Genomic DNA, 21,013 nt, shown 5'->3' with positions numbered 1-21,013 from the left:
ACTATTCGTACCGCGACAGTTCACAGTTTCGAAGATCGCGTTTCGTTACGTGGAACTCCCCCAGAAGAAAAAAGTACGTTTCGTGCGGTGGCCGGGAATCGAACCCGGATCAACTGCTTGGGAAGCAACCATGCTGACCGTTACACCACCACCGCCTTGTGCTGCGTCCCACCCACGCCGTGATGTGTCGGCTACCCTCCTGCCATCAGAGGCCGAAGGCGATGGCGCTGTAGGCGCTCAACGCCAGGGCGGGGGCGGGAACATCTGAACACAGTGTGTAGGTGCTGCTAGGGCGATGTAGCGTAACTAGAAGCAGAACTGACAGCCGTTGAAAAAACTGCCCTTTAATTTACAGCAGGGCGATAAAACAAATATCTAATGTGACGTACTTACTGATGATCCAGAGACGATTCAGCATATGTGTGCCAATCCAGAAGTAGAAAGCGCCTAAGTATCACAATATTAAGTTGGTTAGTTTGATCATCGCCTGGAGCATATCATTAGCTTCCCCTCAGGGCGAAAGGCACAGCGTAGCCGTTGCTAGGGAACGGCCTTTCCTGTCGTTTTTTGTTTTCTCTGCGTCAATGTGAATATTGATAACTACAGTTCTGCTCGTTCCACTCAAGACAGATGGCGACGGAAAACAATGGTGTAAGGCACCATATTTAAGCTCTGGTTCCCGAAAGTGAGTGTGGGGTGCAATCTCACATCTGACAACTCGTTTTAAATACTCTAAAAGCAACGTAATTCCTTCACACAAGAAAAAAACACGCTAATTTCGCAGTCAGGCTCTGCAGATATACCTAGAAACGACGATGGACGAGATTTTGCGCCCACGCGTCAGATTGGCCGAGCGGTCTAAGGCGCCAGATTTAAGCTCTGGTTCCCTAAGGGGAGCGTGGGTTCGAACCCCACATCTGACAATGCATTTTAAATATTCCAAAACTACAAATTTCGTACATGCGGGAAAACAAGTAAATTACGTGGGAACAGGTTCCACAGATACTACTAGAAACGGCAGTGACTATGGTGCTTGCCTTGCAAGTCTGATTGTCTGGCGGTCAGAAAGAATGGAAAGCTGTTAGGAGACATGGCTTTCAGCCACGAGGCCCGGATTCGATTCCCGGTAGCCGAACATACTTTTGTTTGCTGAGTCTTGGTTATTCTCACGGCATTTACGATATCTTTGTGTTGTGGTTTTTGGGGTCCAAGCATCAGGCAAGCAAACGTGAATGAAAGCAGATATGTGTTTAAATGAGTGCCAGGGCAGTAATAAAGGTGGATGAGACGGTGGATAGGGTATTGGACTGCAGACGTGCCACATTGCGTAGCTCTATAGCTGAGTAAGTTAGAGCGTCGTGCTGTGAACACAAAGGCCGCGTATTCGACCGCACCAAGTGCCAGTTCATTTTTCGCCCCTAAAAGACAATGCTTCCTCCAGCGAGACACTGCCAGGTAAATAACAAGCGATCTTCACAAGAAGTAAGGTGTCTACACGTCGCGCGATACTGTCGCCAACGGCCATACCGCGCGTAGTGCAGCGGTTCTCGTCTGGTCACCGGCGTTAAGATGCGCTGGCCGTGGTTGGTACTTGGATGCGTGCTCGGCTGGGAACTCGACGTGCTCTTGGCTTCTTTCATTTTGCATTTTTCCTTCGGTTTCGTTGTTGCTTAGCGATAGTGATGCGGTCGCGCACGCTGACGCCACTCTTGCCTCTCGGTACACTAAGGGGCGAATCTGTGGCCACAATAAAATGAAAGGTTCCGTCGTGTGTTTGTCGTTTTTTGGTCTCTCCCAGTCGTTTCTAGCGCCTGCCCTCTACATATATGCCCATTTCCAAGCGTCAGATTTCGCGTCAGCCGAGCAAAGTCGAGACAAGTCGACACATGGAGACACACGATGCTGAGAAACGAAACCCGCAGACTAGCGCCCTGGCAGCACGGACTGAGACGAGGGGCGAAGGAAAACTATTCGTACCGCGACAGTTCACAGTTTCGAAGATCGCGTTTCGTTACGTGGAACTCCCCCAGAAGAAAAAAGTACGTTTCGTGCGGTGGCCGGGAATCGAACCCGGATCAACTGCTTGGGAAGCAACCATGCTGACCGTTACACCACCACCGCCTTGTGCTGCGTCCCACCCACGCCGTGATGTGTCGGCTACCCTCCTGCCATCAGAGGCCGAAGGCGATGGCGCTGTAGGCGCTCAACGCCAGGGCGGGGGCGGGAACATCTGAACACAGTGTGTAGGTGCTGCTAGGGCGATGTAGCGTAACTAGAAGCAGAACTGACAGCCGTTGAAAAAACTGCCCTTTAATTTACAGCAGGGCGATAAAACAAATATCTAATGTGACGTACTTACTGATGATCCAGAGACGATTCAGCATATGTGTGCCAATCCAGAAGTAGAAAGCGCCTAAGTATCACAATATTAAGTTGGTTAGTTTGATCATCGCCTGGAGCATATCATTAGCTTCCCCTCAGGGCGAAAGGCACAGCGTAGCCGTTGCTAGGGAACGGCCTTTCCTGTCGTTTTTTGTTTTCTCTGCGTCAATGTGAATATTGATAACTACAGTTCTGCTCGTTCCACTCAAGACAGATGGCGACGGAAAACAATGGTGTAAGGCACCATATTTAAGCTCTGGTTCCCGAAAGTGAGTGTGGGGTGCAATCTCACATCTGACAACTCGTTTTAAATACTCTAAAAGCAACGTAATTCCTTCACACAAGAAAAAAACACGCTAATTTCGCAGTCAGGCTCTGCAGATATACCTAGAAACGACGATGGACGAGATTTTGCGCCCACGCGTCAGATTGGCCGAGCGGTCTAAGGCGCCAGATTTAAGCTCTGGTTCCCTAAGGGGAGCGTGGGTTCGAACCCCACATCTGACAATGCATTTTAAATATTCCAAAACTACAAATTTCGTACATGCGGGAAAACAAGTAAATTACGTGGGAACAGGTTCCACAGATACTACTAGAAACGGCAGTGACTATGGTGCTTGCCTTGCAAGTCTGATTGTCTGGCGGTCAGAAAGAATGGAAAGCTGTTAGGAGACATGGCTTTCAGCCACGAGGCCCGGATTCGATTCCCGGTAGCCGAACATACTTTTGTTTGCTGAGTCTTGGTTATTCTCACGGCATTTACGATATCTTTGTGTTGTGGTTTTTGGGGTCCAAGCATCAGGCAAGCAAACGTGAATGAAAGCAGATATGTGTTTAAATGAGTGCCAGGGCAGTAATAAAGGTGGATGAGACGGTGGATAGGGTATTGGACTGCAGACGTGCCACATTGCGTAGCTCTATAGCTGAGTAAGTTAGAGCGTCGTGCTGTGAACACAAAGGCCGCGTATTCGACCGCACCAAGTGCCAGTTCATTTTTCGCCCCTAAAAGACAATGCTTCCTCCAGCGAGACACTGCCAGGTAAATAACAAGCGATCTTCACAAGAAGTAAGGTGTCTACACGTCGCGCGATACTGTCGCCAACGGCCATACCGCGCGTAGTGCAGCGGTTCTCGTCTGGTCACCGGCGTTAAGATGCGCTGGCCGTGGTTGGTACTTGGATGCGTGCTCGGCTGGGAACTCGACGTGCTCTTGGCTTCTTTCATTTTGCATTTTTCCTTCGGTTTCGTTGTTGCTTAGCGATAGTGATGCGGTCGCGCACGCTGACGCCACTCTTGCCTCTCGGTACACTAAGGGGCGAATCTGTGGCCACAATAAAATGAAAGGTTCTGTCGTGTGTTTGTCGTTTTTTGGTCTCTCCCAGTCGTTTCTAGCGCCTGCCCTCTACATATATGCCCATTTCCAAGCGTCAGCTTTCGCGTCAGCCGAGCTAAGTCGAGACAAGTCGACACATGGAGACACACGATGCTGAGAAACGAAACCCGCAGACTAGCGCCCTGGCAGCACGGACTGAGACGAGGGGCGAAGGAAAACTATTCGTACCGCGACAGTTCACAGTTTCGAAGATCGCGTTTCGTTACGTGGAACTCCCCCAGAAGAAAAAAGTACGTTTCGTGCGGTGGCCGGGAATCGAACCCGGATAAACTGCTTGGGAAGCAACCATGCTGACCGTTACACCACCACCGCCTTGTGCTGCGTCCCACCCACGCCGTGATGTGTCGGCTACCCTCCTGCCATCAGAGGCCGAAGGCGATGGCGCTGTAGGCGCTCAACGCCAGGGCGGGGGCGGGAACATCTGAACACAGTGTGTAGGTGCTGCTAGGGCGATGTAGCGTAACTAGAAGCAGAACTGACAGCCGTTGAAAAAACTGCCCTTTAATTTACAGCAGGGCGATAAAACAAATATCTAATGTGACGTACTTACTGATGATCCAGAGACGATTCAGCATATGTGTGCCAATCCAGAAGTAGAAAGCGCCTAAGTATCACAATATTAAGTTGGTTAGTTTGATCATCGCCTGGAGCATATCATTAGCTTCCCCTCAGGGCGAAAGGCACAGCGTAGCCGTTGCTAGGGAACGGCCTTTCCTGTCGTTTTTTGTTTTCTCTGCGTCAATGTGAATATTGATAACTACAGTTCTGCTCGTTCCACTCAAGACAGATGGCGACGGAAAACAATGGTGTAAGGCACCATATTTAAGCTCTGGTTCCCGAAAGTGAGTGTGGGGTGCAATCTCACATCTGACAACTCGTTTTAAATACTCTAAAAGCAACGTAATTCCTTCACACAAGAAAAAAACACGCTAATTTCGCAGTCAGGCTCTGCAGATATACCTAGAAACGACGATGGACGAGATTTTGCGCCCACGCGTCAGATTGGCCGAGCGGTCTAAGGCGCCAGATTTAAGCTCTGGTTCCCTAAGGGGAGCGTGGGTTCGAACCCCACATCTGACAATGCATTTTAAATATTCCAAAACTACAAATTTCGTACATGCGGGAAAACAAGTAAATTACGTGGGAACAGGTTCCACAGATACTACTAGAAACGGCAGTGACTATGGTGCTTGCCTTGCAAGTCTGATTGTCTGGCGGTCAGAAAGAATGGAAAGCTGTTAGGAGACATGGCTTTCAGCCACGAGGCCCGGATTCGATTCCCGGTAGCCGAACATACTTTTGTTTGCTGAGTCTTGGTTATTCTCACGGCATTTACGATATCTTTGTGTTGTGGTTTTTGGGGTCCAAGCATCAGGCAAGCAAACGTGAATGAAAGCAGATATGTGTTTAAATGAGTGCCAGGGCAGTAATAAAGGTGGATGAGACGGTGGATAGGGTATTGGACTGCAGACGTGCCACATTGCGTAGCTCTATAGCTGAGTAAGTTAGAGCGTCGTGCTGTGAACACAAAGGCCGCGTATTCGACCGCACCAAGTGCCAGTTCATTTTTCGCCCCTAAAAGACAATGCTTCCTCCAGCGAGACACTGCCAGGTAAATAACAAGCGATCTTCACAAGAAGTAAGGTGTCTACACGTCGCGCGATACTGTCGCCAACGGCCATACCGCGCGTAGTGCAGCGGTTCTCGTCTGGTCACCGGCGTTAAGATGCGCTGGCCGTGGTTGGTACTTGGATGCGTGCTCGGCTGGGAACTCGACGTGCTCTTGGCTTCTTTCATTTTGCATTTTTCCTTCGGTTTCGTTGTTGCTTAGCGATAGTGATGCGGTCGCGCACGCTGACGCCACTCTTGCCTCTCGGTACACTAAGGGGCGAATCTGTGGCCACAATAAAATGAAAGGTTCTGTCGTGTGTTTGTCGTTTTTTGGTCTCTCCCAGTCGTTTCTAGCGCCTGCCCTCTACATATATGCCCATTTCCAAGCGTCAGCTTTCGCGTCAGCCGAGCTAAGTCGAGACAAGTCGACACATGGAGACACACGATGCTGAGAAACGAAACCCGCAGACTAGCGCCCTGGCAGCACGGACTGAGACGAGGGGCGAAGGAAAACTATTCGTACCGCGACAGTTCACAGTTTCGAAGATCGCGTTTCGTTACGTGGAACTCCCCCAGAAGAAAAAAGTACGTTTCGTGCGGTGGCCGGGAATCGAACCCGGATCAACTGCTTGGGAAGCAACCATGCTGACCGTTACACCACCACCGCCTTGTGCTGCGTCCCACCCACGCCGTGATGTGTCGGCTACCCTCCTGCCATCAGAGGCCGAAGGCGATGGCGCTGTAGGCGCTCAACGCCAGGGCGGGGGCGGGAACATCTGAACACAGTGTGTAGGTGCTGCTAGGGCGATGTAGCGTAACTAGAAGCAGAACTGACAGCCGTTGAAAAAACTGCCCTTTAATTTACAGCAGGGCGATAAAACAAATATCTAATGTGACGTACTTACTGATGATCCAGAGACGATTCAGCATATGTGTGCCAATCCAGAAGTAGAAAGCGCCTAAGTATCACAATATTAAGTTGGTTAGTTTGATCATCGCCTGGAGCATATCATTAGCTTCCCCTCAGGGCGAAAGGCACAGCGTAGCCGTTGCTAGGGAACGGCCTTTCCTGTCGTTTTTTGTTTTCTCTGCGTCAATGTGAATATTGATAACTACAGTTCTGCTCGTTCCACTCAAGACAGATGGCGACGGAAAACAATGGTGTAAGGCACCATATTTAAGCTCTGGTTCCCGAAAGTGAGTGTGGGGTGCAACCTCACATCTGACAACTCGTTTTAAATACTCTAAAAGCAACGTAATTCCTTCACACAAGAAAAAAACACGCTAATTTCGCAGTCAGGCTCTGCAGATATACCTAGAAACGACGATGGACGAGATTTTGCGCCCACGCGTCAGATTGGCCGAGCGGTCTAAGGCGCCAGATTTAAGCTCTGGTTCCCTAAGGGGAGCGTGGGTTCGAACCCCACATCTGACAATGCATTTTAAATATTCCAAAACTACAAATTTCGTACATGCGGGAAAACAAGTAAATTACGTGGGAACAGGTTCCACAGATACTACTAGAAACGGCAGTGACTATGGTGCTTGCCTTGCAAGTCTGATTGTCTGGCGGTCAGAAAGAATGGAAAGCTGTTAGGAGACATGGCTTTCAGCCACGAGGCCCGGATTCGATTCCCGGTAGCCGAACATACTTTTGTTTGCTGAGTCTTGGTTATTCTCACGGCATTTACGATATCTTTGTGTTGTGGTTTTTGGGGTCCAAGCATCAGGCAAGCAAACGTGAATGAAAGCAGATATGTGTTTAAATGAGTGCCAGGGCAGTAATAAAGGTGGATGAGACGGTGGATAGGGTATTGGACTGCAGACGTGCCACATTGCGTAGCTCTATAGCTGAGTAAGTTAGAGCGTCGTGCTGTGAACACAAAGGCCGCGTATTCGACCGCACCAAGTGCCAGTTCATTTTTCGCCCCTAAAAGACAATGCTTCCTCCAGCGAGACACTGCCAGGTAAATAACAAGCGATCTTCACAAGAAGTAAGGTGTCTACACGTCGCGCGATACTGTCGCCAACGGCCATACCGCGCGTAGTGCAGCGGTTCTCGTCTGGTCACCGGCGTTAAGATGCGCTGGCCGTGGTTGGTACTTGGATGCGTGCTCGGCTGGGAACTCGACGTGCTCTTGGCTTCTTTCATTTTGCATTTTTCCTTCGGTTTCGTTGTTGCTTAGCGATAGTGATGCGGTCGCGCACGCTGACGCCACTCTTGCCTCTCGGTACACTAAGGGGCGAATCTGTGGCCACAATAAAATGAAAGGTTCCGTCGTGTGTTTGTCGTTTTTTGGTCTCTCCCAGTCGTTTCTAGCGCCTGCCCTCTACATATATGCCCATTTCCAAGCGTCAGATTTCGCGTCAGCCGAGCAAAGTCGAGACAAGTCGACACATGGAGACACACGATGCTGAGAAACGAAACCCGCAGACTAGCGCCCTGGCAGCACGGACTGAGACGAGGGGCGAAGGAAAACTATTCGTACCGCGACAGTTCACAGTTTCGAAGATCGCGTTTCGTTACGTGGAACTCCCCCAGAAGAAAAAAGTACGTTTCGTGCGGTGGCCGGGAATCGAACCCGGATCAACTGCTTGGGAAGCAACCATGCTGACCGTTACACCACCACCGCCTTGTGCTGCGTCCCACCCACGCCGTGATGTGTCGGCTACCCTCCTGCCATCAGAGGCCGAAGGCGATGGCGCTGTAGGCGCTCAACGCCAGGGCGGGGGCGGGAACATCTGAACACAGTGTGTAGGTGCTGCTAGGGCGATGTAGCGTAACTAGAAGCAGAACTGACAGCCGTTGAAAAAACTGCCCTTTAATTTACAGCAGGGCGATAAAACAAATATCTAATGTGACGTACTTACTGATGATCCAGAGACGATTCAGCATATGTGTGCCAATCCAGAAGTAGAAAGCGCCTAAGTATCACAATATTAAGTTGGTTAGTTTGATCATCGCCTGGAGCATATCATTAGCTTCCCCTCAGGGCGAAAGGCACAGCGTAGCCGTTGCTAGGGAACGGCCTTTCCTGTCGTTTTTTGTTTTCTCTGCGTCAATGTGAATATTGATAACTACAGTTCTGCTCGTTCCACTCAAGACAGATGGCGACGGAAAACAATGGTGTAAGGCACCATATTTAAGCTCTGGTTCCCGAAAGTGAGTGTGGGGTGCAACCTCACATCTGACAACTCGTTTTAAATACTCTAAAAGCAACGTAATTCCTTCACACAAGAAAAAAACACGCTAATTTCGCAGTCAGGCTCTGCAGATATACCTAGAAACGACGATGGACGAGATTTTGCGCCCACGCGTCAGATTGGCCGAGCGGTCTAAGGCGCCAGATTTAAGCTCTGGTTCCCTAAGGGGAGCGTGGGTTCGAACCCCACATCTGACAATGCATTTTAAATATTCCAAAACTACAAATTTCGTACATGCGGGAAAACAAGTAAATTACGTGGGAACAGGTTCCACAGATACTACTAGAAACGGCAGTGACTATGGTGCTTGCCTTGCAAGTCTGATTGTCTGGCGGTCAGAAAGAATGGAAAGCTGTTAGGAGACATGGCTTTCAGCCACGAGGCCCGGATTCGATTCCCGGTAGCCGAACATACTTTTGTTTGCTGAGTCTTGGTTATTCTCACGGCATTTACGATATCTTTGTGTTGTGGTTTTTGGGGTCCAAGCATCAGGCAAGCAAACGTGAATGAAAGCAGATATGTGTTTAAATGAGTGCCAGGGCAGTAATAAAGGTGGATGAGACGGTGGATAGGGTATTGGACTGCAGACGTGCCACATTGCGTAGCTCTATAGCTGAGTAAGTTAGAGCGTCGTGCTGTGAACACAAAGGCCGCGTATTCGACCGCACCAAGTGCCAGTTCATTTTTCGCCCCTAAAAGACAATGCTTCCTCCAGCGAGACACTGCCAGGTAAATAACAAGCGATCTTCACAAGAAGTAAGGTGTCTACACGTCGCGCGATACTGTCGCCAACGGCCATACCGCGCGTAGTGCAGCGGTTCTCGTCTGGTCACCGGCGTTAAGATGCGCTGGCCGTGGTTGGTACTTGGATGCGTGCTCGGCTGGGAACTCGACGTGCTCTTGGCTTCTTTCATTTTGCATTTTTCCTTCGGTTTCGTTGTTGCTTAGCGATAGTGATGCGGTCGCGCACGCTGACGCCACTCTTGCCTCTCGGTACACTAAGGGGCGAATCTGTGGCCACAATAAAATGAAAGGTTCCGTCGTGTGTTTGTCGTTTTTTGGTCTCTCCCAGTCGTTTCTAGCGCCTGCCCTCTACATATATGCCCATTTCCAAGCGTCAGATTTCGCGTCAGCCGAGCAAAGTCGAGACAAGTCGACACATGGAGACACACGATGCTGAGAAACGAAACCCGCAGACTAGCGCCCTGGCAGCACGGACTGAGACGAGGGGCGAAGGAAAACTATTCGTACCGCGACAGTTCACAGTTTCGAAGATCGCGTTTCGTTACGTGGAACTCCCCCAGAAGAAAAAAGTACGTTTCGTGCGGTGGCCGGGAATCGAACCCGGATCAACTGCTTGGGAAGCAACCATGCTGACCGTTACACCACCACCGCCTTGTGCTGCGTCCCACCCACGCCGTGATGTGTCGGCTACCCTCCTGCCATCAGAGGCCGAAGGCGATGGCGCTGTAGGCGCTCAACGCCAGGGCGGGGGCGGGAACATCTGAACACAGTGTGTAGGTGCTGCTAGGGCGATGTAGCGTAACTAGAAGCAGAACTGACAGCCGTTGAAAAAACTGCCCTTTAATTTACAGCAGGGCGATAAAACAAATATCTAATGTGACGTACTTACTGATGATCCAGAGACGATTCAGCATATGTGTGCCAATCCAGAAGTAGAAAGCGCCTAAGTATCACAATATTAAGTTGGTTAGTTTGATCATCGCCTGGAGCATATCATTAGCTTCCCCTCAGGGCGAAAGGCACAGCGTAGCCGTTGCTAGGGAACGGCCTTTCCTGTCGTTTTTTGTTTTCTCTGCGTCAATGTGAATATTGATAACTACAGTTCTGCTCGTTCCACTCAAGACAGATGGCGACGGAAAACAATGGTGTAAGGCACCATATTTAAGCTCTGGTTCCCGAAAGTGAGTGTGGGGTGCAATCTCACATCTGACAACTCGTTTTAAATACTCTAAAAGCAACGTAATTCCTTCACACAAGAAAAAAACACGCTAATTTCGCAGTCAGGCTCTGCAGATATACCTAGAAACGACGATGGACGAGATTTTGCGCCCACGCGTCAGATTGGCCGAGCGGTCTAAGGCGCCAGATTTAAGCTCTGGTTCCCTAAGGGGAGCGTGGGTTCGAACCCCACATCTGACAATGCATTTTAAATATTCCAAAACTACAAATTTCGTACATGCGGGAAAACAAGTAAATTACGTGGGAACAGGTTCCACAGATACTACTAGAAACGGCAGTGACTATGGTGCTTGCCTTGCAAGTCTGATTGTCTGGCGGTCAGAAAGAATGGAAAGCTGTTAGGAGACATGGCTTTCAGCCACGAGGCCCGGATTCGATTCCCGGTAGCCGAACATACTTTTGTTTGCTGAGTCTTGGTTATTCTCACGGCATTTACGATATCTTTGTGTTGTGGTTTTTGGGGTCCAAGCATCAGGCAAGCAAACGTGAATGAAAGCAGATATGTGTTTAAATGAGTGCCAGGGCAGTAATAAAGGTGGATGAGACGGTGGATAGGGTATTGGACTGCAGACGTGCCACATTGCGTAGCTCTATAGCTGAGTAAGTTAGAGCGTCGTGCTGTGAACACAAAGGCCGCGTATTCGACCGCACCAAGTGCCAGTTCATTTTTCGCCCCTAAAAGACAATGCTTCCTCCAGCGAGACACTGCCAGGTAAATAACAAGCGATCTTCACAAGAAGTAAGGTGTCTACACGTCGCGCGATACTGTCGCCAACGGCCATACCGCGCGTAGTGCAGCGGTTCTCGTCTGGTCACCGGCGTTAAGATGCGCTGGCCGTGGTTGGTACTTGGATGCGTGCTCGGCTGGGAACTCGACGTGCTCTTGGCTTCTTTCATTTTGCATTTTTCCTTCGGTTTCGTTGTTGCTTAGCGATAGTGATGCGGTCGCGCACGCTGACGCCACTCTTGCCTCTCGGTACACTAAGGGGCGAATCTGTGGCCACAATAAAATGAAAGGTTCCGTCGTGTGTTTGTCGTTTTTTGGTCTCTCCCAGTCGTTTCTAGCGCCTGCCCTCTACATATATGCCCATTTCCAAGCGTCAGATTTCGCGTCAGCCGAGCAAAGTCGAGACAAGTCGACACATGGAGACACACGATGCTGAGAAACGAAACCCGCAGACTAGCGCCCTGGCAGCACGGACTGAGACGAGGGGCGAAGGAAAACTATTCGTACCGCGACAGTTCACAGTTTCGAAGATCGCGTTTCGTTACGTGGAACTCCCCCAGAAGAAAAAAGTACGTTTCGTGCGGTGGCCGGGAATCGAACCCGGATCAACTGCTTGGGAAGCAACCATGCTGACCGTTACACCACCACCGCCTTGTGCTGCGTCCCACCCACGCCGTGATGTGTCGGCTACCCTCCTGCCATCAGAGGCCGAAGGCGATGGCGCTGTAGGCGCTCAACGCCAGGGCGGGGGCGGGAACATCTGAACACAGTGTGTAGGTGCTGCTAGGGCGATGTAGCGTAACTAGAAGCAGAACTGACAGCCGTTGAAAAAACTGCCCTTTAATTTACAGCAGGGCGATAAAACAAATATCTAATGTGACGTACTTACTGATGATCCAGAGACGATTCAGCATATGTGTGCCAATCCAGAAGTAGAAAGCGCCTAAGTATCACAATATTAAGTTGGTTAGTTTGATCATCGCCTGGAGCATATCATTAGCTTCCCCTCAGGGCGAAAGGCACAGCGTAGCCGTTGCTAGGGAACGGCCTTTCCTGTCGTTTTTTGTTTTCTCTGCGTCAATGTGAATATTGATAACTACAGTTCTGCTCGTTCCACTCAAGACAGATGGCGACGGAAAACAATGGTGTAAGGCACCATATTTAAGCTCTGGTTCCCGAAAGTGAGTGTGGGGTGCAATCTCACATCTGACAACTCGTTTTAAATACTCTAAAAGCAACGTAATTCCTTCACACAAGAAAAAAACACGCTAATTTCGCAGTCAGGCTCTGCAGATATACCTAGAAACGACGATGGACGAGATTTTGCGCCCACGCGTCAGATTGGCCGAGCGGTCTAAGGCGCCAGATTTAAGCTCTGGTTCCCTAAGGGGAGCGTGGGTTCGAACCCCACATCTGACAATGCATTTTAAATATTCCAAAACTACAAATTTCGTACATGCGGGAAAACAAGTAAATTACGTGGGAACAGGTTCCACAGATACTACTAGAAACGGCAGTGACTATGGTGCTTGCCTTGCAAGTCTGATTGTCTGGCGGTCAGAAAGAATGGAAAGCTGTTAGGAGACATGGCTTTCAGCCACGAGGCCCGGATTCGATTCCCGGTAGCCGAACATACTTTTGTTTGCTGAGTCTTGGTTATTCTCACGGCATTTACGATATCTTTGTGTTGTGGTTTTTGGGGTCCAAGCATCAGGCAAGCAAACGTGAATGAAAGCAGATATGTGTTTAAATGAGTGCCAGGGCAGTAATAAAGGTGGATGAGACGGTGGATAGGGTATTGGACTGCAGACGTGCCACATTGCGTAGCTCTATAGCTGAGTAAGTTAGAGCGTCGTGCTGTGAACACAAAGGCCGCGTATTCGACCGCACCAAGTGCCAGTTCATTTTTCGCCCCTAAAAGACAATGCTTCCTCCAGCGAGACACTGCCAGGTAAATAACAAGCGATCTTCACAAGAAGTAAGGTGTCTACACGTCGCGCGATACTGTCGCCAACGGCCATACCGCGCGTAGTGCAGCGGTTCTCGTCTGGTCACCATCGTTAAGATGCGCTGGCCGTGGTTGGTACTTGGATGCGTGCTCGGCTGGGAACTCGACGTGCTCTTGGCTTCTTTCATTTTGCATTTTTCCTTCGGTTTCGTTGTTGCTTAGCGATAGTGATGCGGTCGCGCACGCTGACGCCACTCTTGCCTCTCGGTACACTAAGGGGCGAATCTGTGGCCACAATAAAATGAAAGGTTCTGTCGTGTGTTTGTCGTTTTTTGGTCTCTCCCAGTCGTTTCTAGCGCCTGCCCTCTACATATATGCCCATTTCCAAGCGTCAGCTTTCGCGTCAGCCGAGCTAAGTCGAGACAAGTCGACACATGGAGACACACGATGCTGAGAAACGAAACCCGCAGACTAGCGCCCTGGCAGCACGGACTGAGACGAGGGGCGAAGGAAAACTATTCGTACCGCGACAGTTCACAGTTTCGAAGATCGCGTTTCGTTACGTGGAACTCCCCCAGAAGAAAAAAGTACGTTTCGTGCGGTGGCCGGGAATCGAACCCGGATCAACTGCTTGGGAAGCAACCATGCTGACCGTTACACCACCACCGCCTTGTGCTGCGTCCCACCCACGCCGTGATGTGTCGGCTACCCTCCTGCCATCAGAGGCCGAAGGCGATGGCGCTGTAGGCGCTCAACGCCAGGGCGGGGGCGGGAACATCTGAACACAGTGTGTAGGTGCTGCTAGGGCGATGTAGCGTAACTAGAAGCAGAACTGACAGCCGTTGAAAAAACTGCCCTTTAATTTACAGCAGGGCGATAAAACAAATATCTAATGTGACGTACTTACTGATGATCCAGAGACGATTCAGCATATGTGTGCCAATCCAGAAGTAGAAAGCGCCTAAGTATCACAATATTAAGTTGGTTAGTTTGATCATCGCCTGGAGCATATCATTAGCTTCCCCTCAGGGCGAAAGGCACAGCGTAGCCGTTGCTAGGGAACGGCCTTTCCTGTCGTTTTTTGTTTTCTCTGCGTCAATGTGAATATTGATAACTACAGTTCTGCTCGTTCCACTCAAGACAGATGGCGACGGAAAACAATGGTGTAAGGCACCATATTTAAGCTCTGGTTCCCGAAAGTGAGTGTGGGGTGCAACCTCACATCTGACAACTCGTTTTAAATACTCTAAAAGCAACGTAATTCCTTCACACAAGAAAAAAACACGCTAATTTCGCAGTCAGGCTCTGCAGATATACCTAGAAACGACGATGGACGAGATTTTGCGCCCACGCGTCAGATTGGCCGAGCGGTCTAAGGCGCCAGATTTAAGCTCTGGTTCCCTAAGGGGAGCGTGGGTTCGAACCCCACATCTGACAATGCATTTTAAATATTCCAAAACTACAAATTTCGTACATGCGGGAAAACAAGTAAATTACGTGGGAACAGGTTCCACAGATACTACTAGAAACGGCAGTGACTATGGTGCTTGCCTTGCAAGTCTGATTGTCTGGCGGTCAGAAAGAATGGAAAGCTGTTAGGAGACATGGCTTTCAGCCACGAGGCCCGGATTCGATTCCCGGTAGCCGAACATACTTTTGTTTGCTGAGTCTTGGTTATTCTCACGGCATTTACGATATCTTTGTGTTGTGGTTTTTGGGGTCCAAGCATCAGGCAAGCAAACGTGAATGAAAGCAGATATGTGTTTAAATGAGTGCCAGGGCAGTAATAAAGGTGGATGAGACGGTGGATAGGGTATTGGACTGCAGACGTGCCACATTGCGTAGCTCTATAGCTGAGTAAGTTAGAGCGTCGTGCTGTGAACACAAAGGCCGCGTATTCGACCGCACCAAGTGCCAGTTCATTTTTCGCCCCTAAAAGACAATGCTTCCTCCAGCGAGACACTGCCAGGTAAATAACAAGCGATCTTCACAAGAAGTAAGGTGTCTACACGTCGCGCGATACTGTCGCCAACGGCCATACCGCGCGTAGTGCAGCGGTTCTCGTCTGGTCACCATCGTTAAGATGCGCTGGCCGTGGTTGGTACTTGGATGCGTGCTCGGCTGGGAACTCGACGTGCTCTTGGCTTCTTTCATTTTGCATTTTTCCTTCGGTTTCGTTGTTGCTTAGCGATAGTGATGCGGTCGCGCACGCTGACGCCACTCTTGCCTCTCGGTACACTAAGGGGCGAATCTGTGGCCACAATAAAATGAAAGGTTCTGTCGTGTGTTTGTCGTTTTTTGGTCTCTCCCAGTCGTTTCTAGCGCCTGCCCTCTACATATATGCCCATTTCCAAGCGTCAGCTTTCGCGTCAGCCGAGCTAAGTCGAGACAAGTCGACACATGGAGACACACGATGCTGAGAAACGAAACCCGCAGACTAGCGCCCTGGCAGCACGGACTGAGACGAGGGGCGAAGGAAAACTATTCGTACCGCGACAGTTCACAGTTTCGAAGATCGCGTTTCGTTACGTGGAACTCCCCCAGAAGAAAAAAGTACGTTTCGTGCGGTGGCCGGGAATCGAACCCGGATCAACTGCTTGGGAAGCAACCATGCTGACCGTTACACCACCACCGCCTTGTGCTGCGTCCCACCCACGCCGTGATGTGTCGGCTACCCTCCTGCCATCAGAGGCCGAAGGCGATGGCGCTGTAGGCGCTCAACGCCAGGGCGGGGGCGGGAACATCTGAACACAGTGTGTAGGTGCTGCTAGGGCGATGTAGCGTAACTAGAAGCAGAACTGACAGCCGTTGAAAAAACTGCCCTTTAATTTACAGCAGGGCGATAAAACAAATATCTAATGTGACGTACTTACTGATGATCCAGAGACGATTCAGCATATGTGTGCCAATCCAGAAGTAGAAAGCGCCTAAGTATCACAATATTAAGTTGGTTAGTTTGATCATCGCCTGGAGCATATCATTAGCTTCCCCTCAGGGCGAAAGGCACAGCGTAGCCGTTGCTAGGGAACGGCCTTTCCTGTCGTTTTTTGTTTTCTCTGCGTCAATGTGAATATTGATAACTACAGTTCTGCTCGTTCCACTCAAGACAGATGGCGACGGAAAACAATGGTGTAAGGCACCATATTTAAGCTCTGGTTCCCGAAAGTGAGTGTGGGGTGCAACCTCACATCTGACAACTCGTTTTAAATACTCTAAAAGCAACGTAATTCCTTCACACAAGAAAAAAACACGCTAATTTCGCAGTCAGGCTCTGCAGATATACCTAGAAACGACGATGGACGAGATTTCGCGCCCACGCGTCAGATTGGCCGAGCGGTCTAAGGCGCCAGATTTAAGCTCTGGTTCCCTAAGGGGAGCGTGGGTTCGAACCCCACATCTGACAATGCATTTTAAATATTCCAAAACTACAAATTTCGTACATGCGGGAAAACAAGTAAATTACGTGGGAACAGGTTCCACAGATACTACTAGAAACGGCAGTGACTATGGTGCTTGCCTTGCAAGTCTGATTGTCTGGCGGTCAGAAAGAATGGAAAGCTGTTAGGAGACATGGCTTTCAGCCACGAGGCCCGGATTCGATTCCCGGTAGCCGAACATACTTTTGTTTGCTGAGTCTTGGTTATTCTCACGGCATTTACGATATCTTTGTGTTGTGGTTTTTGGGGTCCAAGCATCAGGCAAGCAAACGTGAATGAAAGCAGATATGTGTTTAAATGAGTGCCAGGGCAGTAATAAAGGTGGATGAGACGGTGGATAGGGTATTGGACTGCAGACGTGCCACATTGCGTAGCTCTATAGCTGAGTAAGTTAGAGCGTCGTGCTGTGAACACAAAGGCCGCGTATTCGACCGCACCAAGTGCCAGTTCATTTTTCGCCCCTAAAAGACAATGCTTCCTCCAGCGAGACACTGCCAGGTAAATAACAAGCGATCTTCACAAGAAGTAAGGTGTCTACACGTCGCGCGATACTGTCGCCAACGGCCATACCGCGCGTAGTGCAGCGGTTCTCGTCTGGTCACCGGCGTTAAGATGCGCTGGCCGTGGTTGGTACTTGGATGCGTGCTCGGCTGGGAACTCGACGTGCTCTTGGCTTCTTTCATTTTGCATTTTTCCTTCGGTTTCGTTGTTGCTTAGCGATAGTGATGCGGTCGCGCACGCTGACGCCACTCTTGCCTCTCGGTACACTAAGGGGCGAATCTGTGGCCACAATAAAATGAAAGGTTCCGTCGTGTGTTTGTCGTTTTTTGGTCTCTCCCAGTCGTTTCTAGCGCCTGCCCTCTACATATATGCCCATTTCCAAGCGTCAGATTTCGCGTCAGCCGAGCAAAGTCGAGACAAGTCGACACATGGAGACACACGATGCTGAGAAACGAAACCCGCAGACTAGCGCCCTGGCAGCACGGACTGAGACGAGGGGCGAAGGAAAACTATTCGTACCGCGACAGTTCACAGTTTCGAAGATCGCGTTTCGTTACGTGGAACTCCCCCAGAAGAAAAAAGTACGTTTCGTGCGGTGGCCGGGAATCGAACCCGGATCAACTGCTTGGGAAGCAACCATGCTGACCGTTACACCACCACCGCCTTGTGCTGCGTCCCACCCACGCCGTGATGTGTCGGCTACCCTCCTGCCATCAGAGGCCGAAGGCGATGGCGCTGTAGGCGCTCAACGCCAGGGCGGGGGCGGGAACATCTGAACACAGTGTGTAGGTGCTGCTAGGGCGATGTAGCGTAACTAGAAGCAGAACTGACAGCCGTTGAAAAAACTGCCCTTTAATTTACAGCAGGGCGATAAAACAAATATCTAATGTGACGTACTTACTGATGATCCAGAGACGATTCAGCATATGTGTGCCAATCCAGAAGTAGAAAGCGCCTAAGTATCACAATATTAAGTTGGTTAGTTTGATCATCGCCTGGAGCATATCATTAGCTTCCCCTCAGGGCGAAAGGCACAGCGTAGCCGTTGCTAGGGAACGGCCTTTCCTGTCGTTTTTTGTTTTCTCTGCGTCAATGTGAATATTGATAACTACAGTTCTGCTCGTTCCACTCAAGACAGATGGCGACGGAAAACAATGGTGTAAGGCACCATATTTAAGCTCTGGTTCCCGAAAGTGAGTGTGGGGTGCAACCTCACATCTGACAACTCGTTTTAAATACTCTAAAAGCAACGTAATTCCTTCACACAAGAAAAAAACACGCTAATTTCGCAGTCAGGCTCTGCAGATATACCTAGAAACGACGATGGACGAGATTTCGCGCCCACGCGTCAGATTGGCCGAGCGGTCTAAGGCGCCAGATTTAAGCTCTGGTTCCCTAAGGGGAGCGTGGGTTCGAACCCCACATCTGACAATGCATTTTAAATATTCCAAAACTACAAATTTCGTACATGCGGGAAAACAAGTAAATTACGTGGGAACAGGTTCCACAGATACTACTAGAAACGGCAGTGACTATGGTGCTTGCCTTGCAAGTCTGATTGTCTGGCGGTCAGAAAGAATGGAAAGCTGTTAGGAGACATGGCTTTCAGCCACGAGGCCCGGATTCGATTCCCGGTAGCCGAACATACTTTTGTTTGCTGAGTCTTGGTTATTCTCACGGCATTTACGATATCTTTGTGTTGTGGTTTTTGGGGTCCAAGCATCAGGCAAGCAAACGTGAATGAAAGCAGATATGTGTTTAAATGAGTGCCAGGGCAGTAATAAAGGTGGATGAGACGGTGGATAGGGTATTGGACTGCAGACGTGCCACATTGCGTAGCTCTATAGCTGAGTAAGTTAGAGCGTCGTGCTGTGAACACAAAGGCCGCGTATTCGACCGCACCAAGTGCCAGTTCATTTTTCGCCCCTAAAAGACAATGCTTCCTCCAGCGAGACACTGCCAGGTAAATAACAAGCGATCTTCACAAGAAGTAAGGTGTCTACACGTCGCGCGATACTGTCGCCAACGGCCATACCGCGCGTAGTGCAGCGGTTCTCGTCTGGTCACCGGCGTTAAGATGCGCTGGCCGTGGTTGGTACTTGGATGCGTGCTCGGCTGGGAACTCGACGTGCTCTTGGCTTCTTTCATTTTGCATTTTTCCTTCGGTTTCGTTGTTGCTTAGCGATAGTGATGCGGTCGCGCACGCTGACGCCACTCTTGCCTCTCGGTACACTAAGGGGCGAATCTGTGGCCACAATAAAATGAAAGGTTCCGTCGTGTGTTTGTCGTTTTTTGGTCTCTCCCAGTCGTTTCTAGCGCCTGCCCTCTACATATATGCCCATTTCCAAGCGTCAGATTTCGCGTCAGCCGAGCAAAGTCGAGACAAGTCGACACATGGAGACACACGATGCTGAGAAACGAAACCCGCAGACTAGCGCCCTGGCAGCACGGACTGAGACGAGGGGCGAAGGAAAACTATTCGTACCGCGACAGTTCACAGTTTCGAAGATCGCGTTTCGTTACGTGGAACTCCCCCAGAAGAAAAAAGTACGTTTCGTGCGGTGGCCGGGAATCGAACCCGGATCAACTGCTTGGGAAGCAACCATGCTGACCGTTACACCACCACCGCCTTGTGCTGCGTCCCACCCACGCCGTGATGTGTCGGCTACCCTCCTGCCATCAGAGGCCGAAGGCGATGGCGCTGTAGGCGCTCAACGCCAGGGCGGGGGCGGGAACATCTGAACACAGTGTGTAGGTGCTGCTAGGGCGATGTAGCGTAACTAGAAGCAGAACTGACAGCCGTTGAAAAAACTGCCCTTTAATTTACAGCAGGGCGATAAAACAAATATCTAATGTGACGTACTTACTGATGATCCAGAGACGATTCAGCATATGTGTGCCAATCCAGAAGTAGAAAGCGCCTAAGTATCACAATATTAAGTTGGTTAGTTTGATCATCGCCTGGAGCATATCATTAGCTTCCCCTCAGGGCGAAAGGCACAGCGTAGCCGTTGCTAGGGAACGGCCTTTCCTGTCGTTTTTTGTTTTCTCTGCGTCAATGTGAATATTGATAACTACAGTTCTGCTCGTTCCACTCAAGACAGATGGCGACGGAAAACAATGGTGTAAGGCACCATATTTAAGCTCTGGTTCCCGAAAGTGAGTGTGGGGTGCAACCTCACATCTGACAACTCGTTTTAAATACTCTAAAAGCAACGTAATTCCTTCACACAAGAAAAAAACACGCTAATTTCGCAGTCAGGCTCTGCAGATATACCTAGAAACGACGATGGACGAGATTTCGCGCCCACGCGTCAGATTGGCCGAGCGGTCTAAGGCGCCAGATTTAAGCTCTGGTTCCCTAAGGGGAGCGTGGGTTCGAACCCCACATCTGACAATGCATTTTAAATATTCCAAAACTACAAATTTCGTACATGCGGGAAAACAAGTAAATTACGTGGGAACAGGTTCCACAGATACTACTAGAAACGGCAGTGACTATGGTGCTTGCCTTGCAAGTCTGATTGTCTGGCGGTCAGAAAGAATGGAAAGCTGTTAGGAGACATGGCTTTCAGCCACGAGGCCCGGATTCGATTCCCGGTAGCCGAACATACTTTTGTTTGCTGAGTCTTGGTTATTCTCACGGCATTTACGATATCTTTGTGTTGTGGTTTTTGGGGTCCAAGCATCAGGCAAGCAAACGTGAATGAAAGCAGATATGTGTTTAAATGAGTGCCAGGGCAGTAATAAAGGTGGATGAGACGGTGGATAGGGTATTGGACTGCAGACGTGCCACATTGCGTAGCTCTATAGCTGAGTAAGTTAGA

General features: G+C 49.9%; 22 non-coding genes across 22 annotated transcripts; 11 read left to right on the top strand and 11 right to left on the bottom strand.

Moving 5' to 3' along the window:
* Nucleotides 1-83: 83 nt before the first annotated feature.
* On the bottom strand, nt 84-155 carry Trnag-ccc. The gene has a single exon. It is a non-coding gene; the product is annotated as a tRNA-Gly (tRNA).
* A 684-nt stretch (nt 156-839) lies between these two features.
* Trnal-uaa lies at nt 840-923 on the top strand. Its single transcript has one exon. It is a non-coding gene; the product is annotated as a tRNA-Leu (tRNA).
* A 1,126-nt stretch (nt 924-2,049) lies between these two features.
* On the bottom strand, nt 2,050-2,121 carry Trnag-ccc. The gene has a single exon. It is a non-coding gene; the product is annotated as a tRNA-Gly (tRNA).
* Nucleotides 2,122-2,805: 684 nt separating this feature from the next.
* Nucleotides 2,806-2,889, top strand: Trnal-uaa. The gene has a single exon. It is a non-coding gene; the product is annotated as a tRNA-Leu (tRNA).
* Nucleotides 2,890-4,015: 1,126 nt separating this feature from the next.
* Nucleotides 4,016-4,087, bottom strand: Trnag-ccc. The gene has a single exon. It is a non-coding gene; the product is annotated as a tRNA-Gly (tRNA).
* A 684-nt stretch (nt 4,088-4,771) lies between these two features.
* Nucleotides 4,772-4,855, top strand: Trnal-uaa. Its single transcript has one exon. It is a non-coding gene; the product is annotated as a tRNA-Leu (tRNA).
* A 1,126-nt stretch (nt 4,856-5,981) lies between these two features.
* On the bottom strand, nt 5,982-6,053 carry Trnag-ccc. The gene has a single exon. It is a non-coding gene; the product is annotated as a tRNA-Gly (tRNA).
* A 684-nt stretch (nt 6,054-6,737) lies between these two features.
* Nucleotides 6,738-6,821, top strand: Trnal-uaa. The gene has a single exon. It is a non-coding gene; the product is annotated as a tRNA-Leu (tRNA).
* A 1,126-nt stretch (nt 6,822-7,947) lies between these two features.
* Nucleotides 7,948-8,019, bottom strand: Trnag-ccc. The gene has a single exon. It is a non-coding gene; the product is annotated as a tRNA-Gly (tRNA).
* A 684-nt stretch (nt 8,020-8,703) lies between these two features.
* Trnal-uaa lies at nt 8,704-8,787 on the top strand. The gene has a single exon. It is a non-coding gene; the product is annotated as a tRNA-Leu (tRNA).
* A 1,126-nt stretch (nt 8,788-9,913) lies between these two features.
* On the bottom strand, nt 9,914-9,985 carry Trnag-ccc. Its single transcript has one exon. It is a non-coding gene; the product is annotated as a tRNA-Gly (tRNA).
* A 684-nt stretch (nt 9,986-10,669) lies between these two features.
* Trnal-uaa lies at nt 10,670-10,753 on the top strand. Its single transcript has one exon. It is a non-coding gene; the product is annotated as a tRNA-Leu (tRNA).
* A 1,126-nt stretch (nt 10,754-11,879) lies between these two features.
* Trnag-ccc lies at nt 11,880-11,951 on the bottom strand. Its single transcript has one exon. It is a non-coding gene; the product is annotated as a tRNA-Gly (tRNA).
* A 684-nt stretch (nt 11,952-12,635) lies between these two features.
* Nucleotides 12,636-12,719, top strand: Trnal-uaa. Its single transcript has one exon. It is a non-coding gene; the product is annotated as a tRNA-Leu (tRNA).
* Nucleotides 12,720-13,845: 1,126 nt separating this feature from the next.
* Trnag-ccc lies at nt 13,846-13,917 on the bottom strand. Its single transcript has one exon. It is a non-coding gene; the product is annotated as a tRNA-Gly (tRNA).
* Nucleotides 13,918-14,601: 684 nt separating this feature from the next.
* Trnal-uaa lies at nt 14,602-14,685 on the top strand. Its single transcript has one exon. It is a non-coding gene; the product is annotated as a tRNA-Leu (tRNA).
* Nucleotides 14,686-15,811: 1,126 nt separating this feature from the next.
* On the bottom strand, nt 15,812-15,883 carry Trnag-ccc. The gene has a single exon. It is a non-coding gene; the product is annotated as a tRNA-Gly (tRNA).
* A 684-nt stretch (nt 15,884-16,567) lies between these two features.
* Trnal-uaa lies at nt 16,568-16,651 on the top strand. The gene has a single exon. It is a non-coding gene; the product is annotated as a tRNA-Leu (tRNA).
* A 1,126-nt stretch (nt 16,652-17,777) lies between these two features.
* Nucleotides 17,778-17,849, bottom strand: Trnag-ccc. Its single transcript has one exon. It is a non-coding gene; the product is annotated as a tRNA-Gly (tRNA).
* Nucleotides 17,850-18,533: 684 nt separating this feature from the next.
* Nucleotides 18,534-18,617, top strand: Trnal-uaa. The gene has a single exon. It is a non-coding gene; the product is annotated as a tRNA-Leu (tRNA).
* Nucleotides 18,618-19,743: 1,126 nt separating this feature from the next.
* On the bottom strand, nt 19,744-19,815 carry Trnag-ccc. The gene has a single exon. It is a non-coding gene; the product is annotated as a tRNA-Gly (tRNA).
* Nucleotides 19,816-20,499: 684 nt separating this feature from the next.
* Trnal-uaa lies at nt 20,500-20,583 on the top strand. Its single transcript has one exon. It is a non-coding gene; the product is annotated as a tRNA-Leu (tRNA).
* The last annotated feature ends 430 nt before the right edge of the window (nt 20,584-21,013 follow it).

This window comes from Schistocerca americana, unplaced genomic scaffold, assembly GCF_021461395.2.
Source record: "Schistocerca americana isolate TAMUIC-IGC-003095 unplaced genomic scaffold, iqSchAmer2.1 HiC_scaffold_249, whole genome shotgun sequence".
Classification (NCBI taxonomy): domain Eukaryota; kingdom Metazoa; phylum Arthropoda; class Insecta; order Orthoptera; family Acrididae; genus Schistocerca; species Schistocerca americana.
The sequence above is the reverse complement of the archived record's forward strand: the minus strand, read 5'-3'. Positions and strand labels throughout refer to the sequence as shown.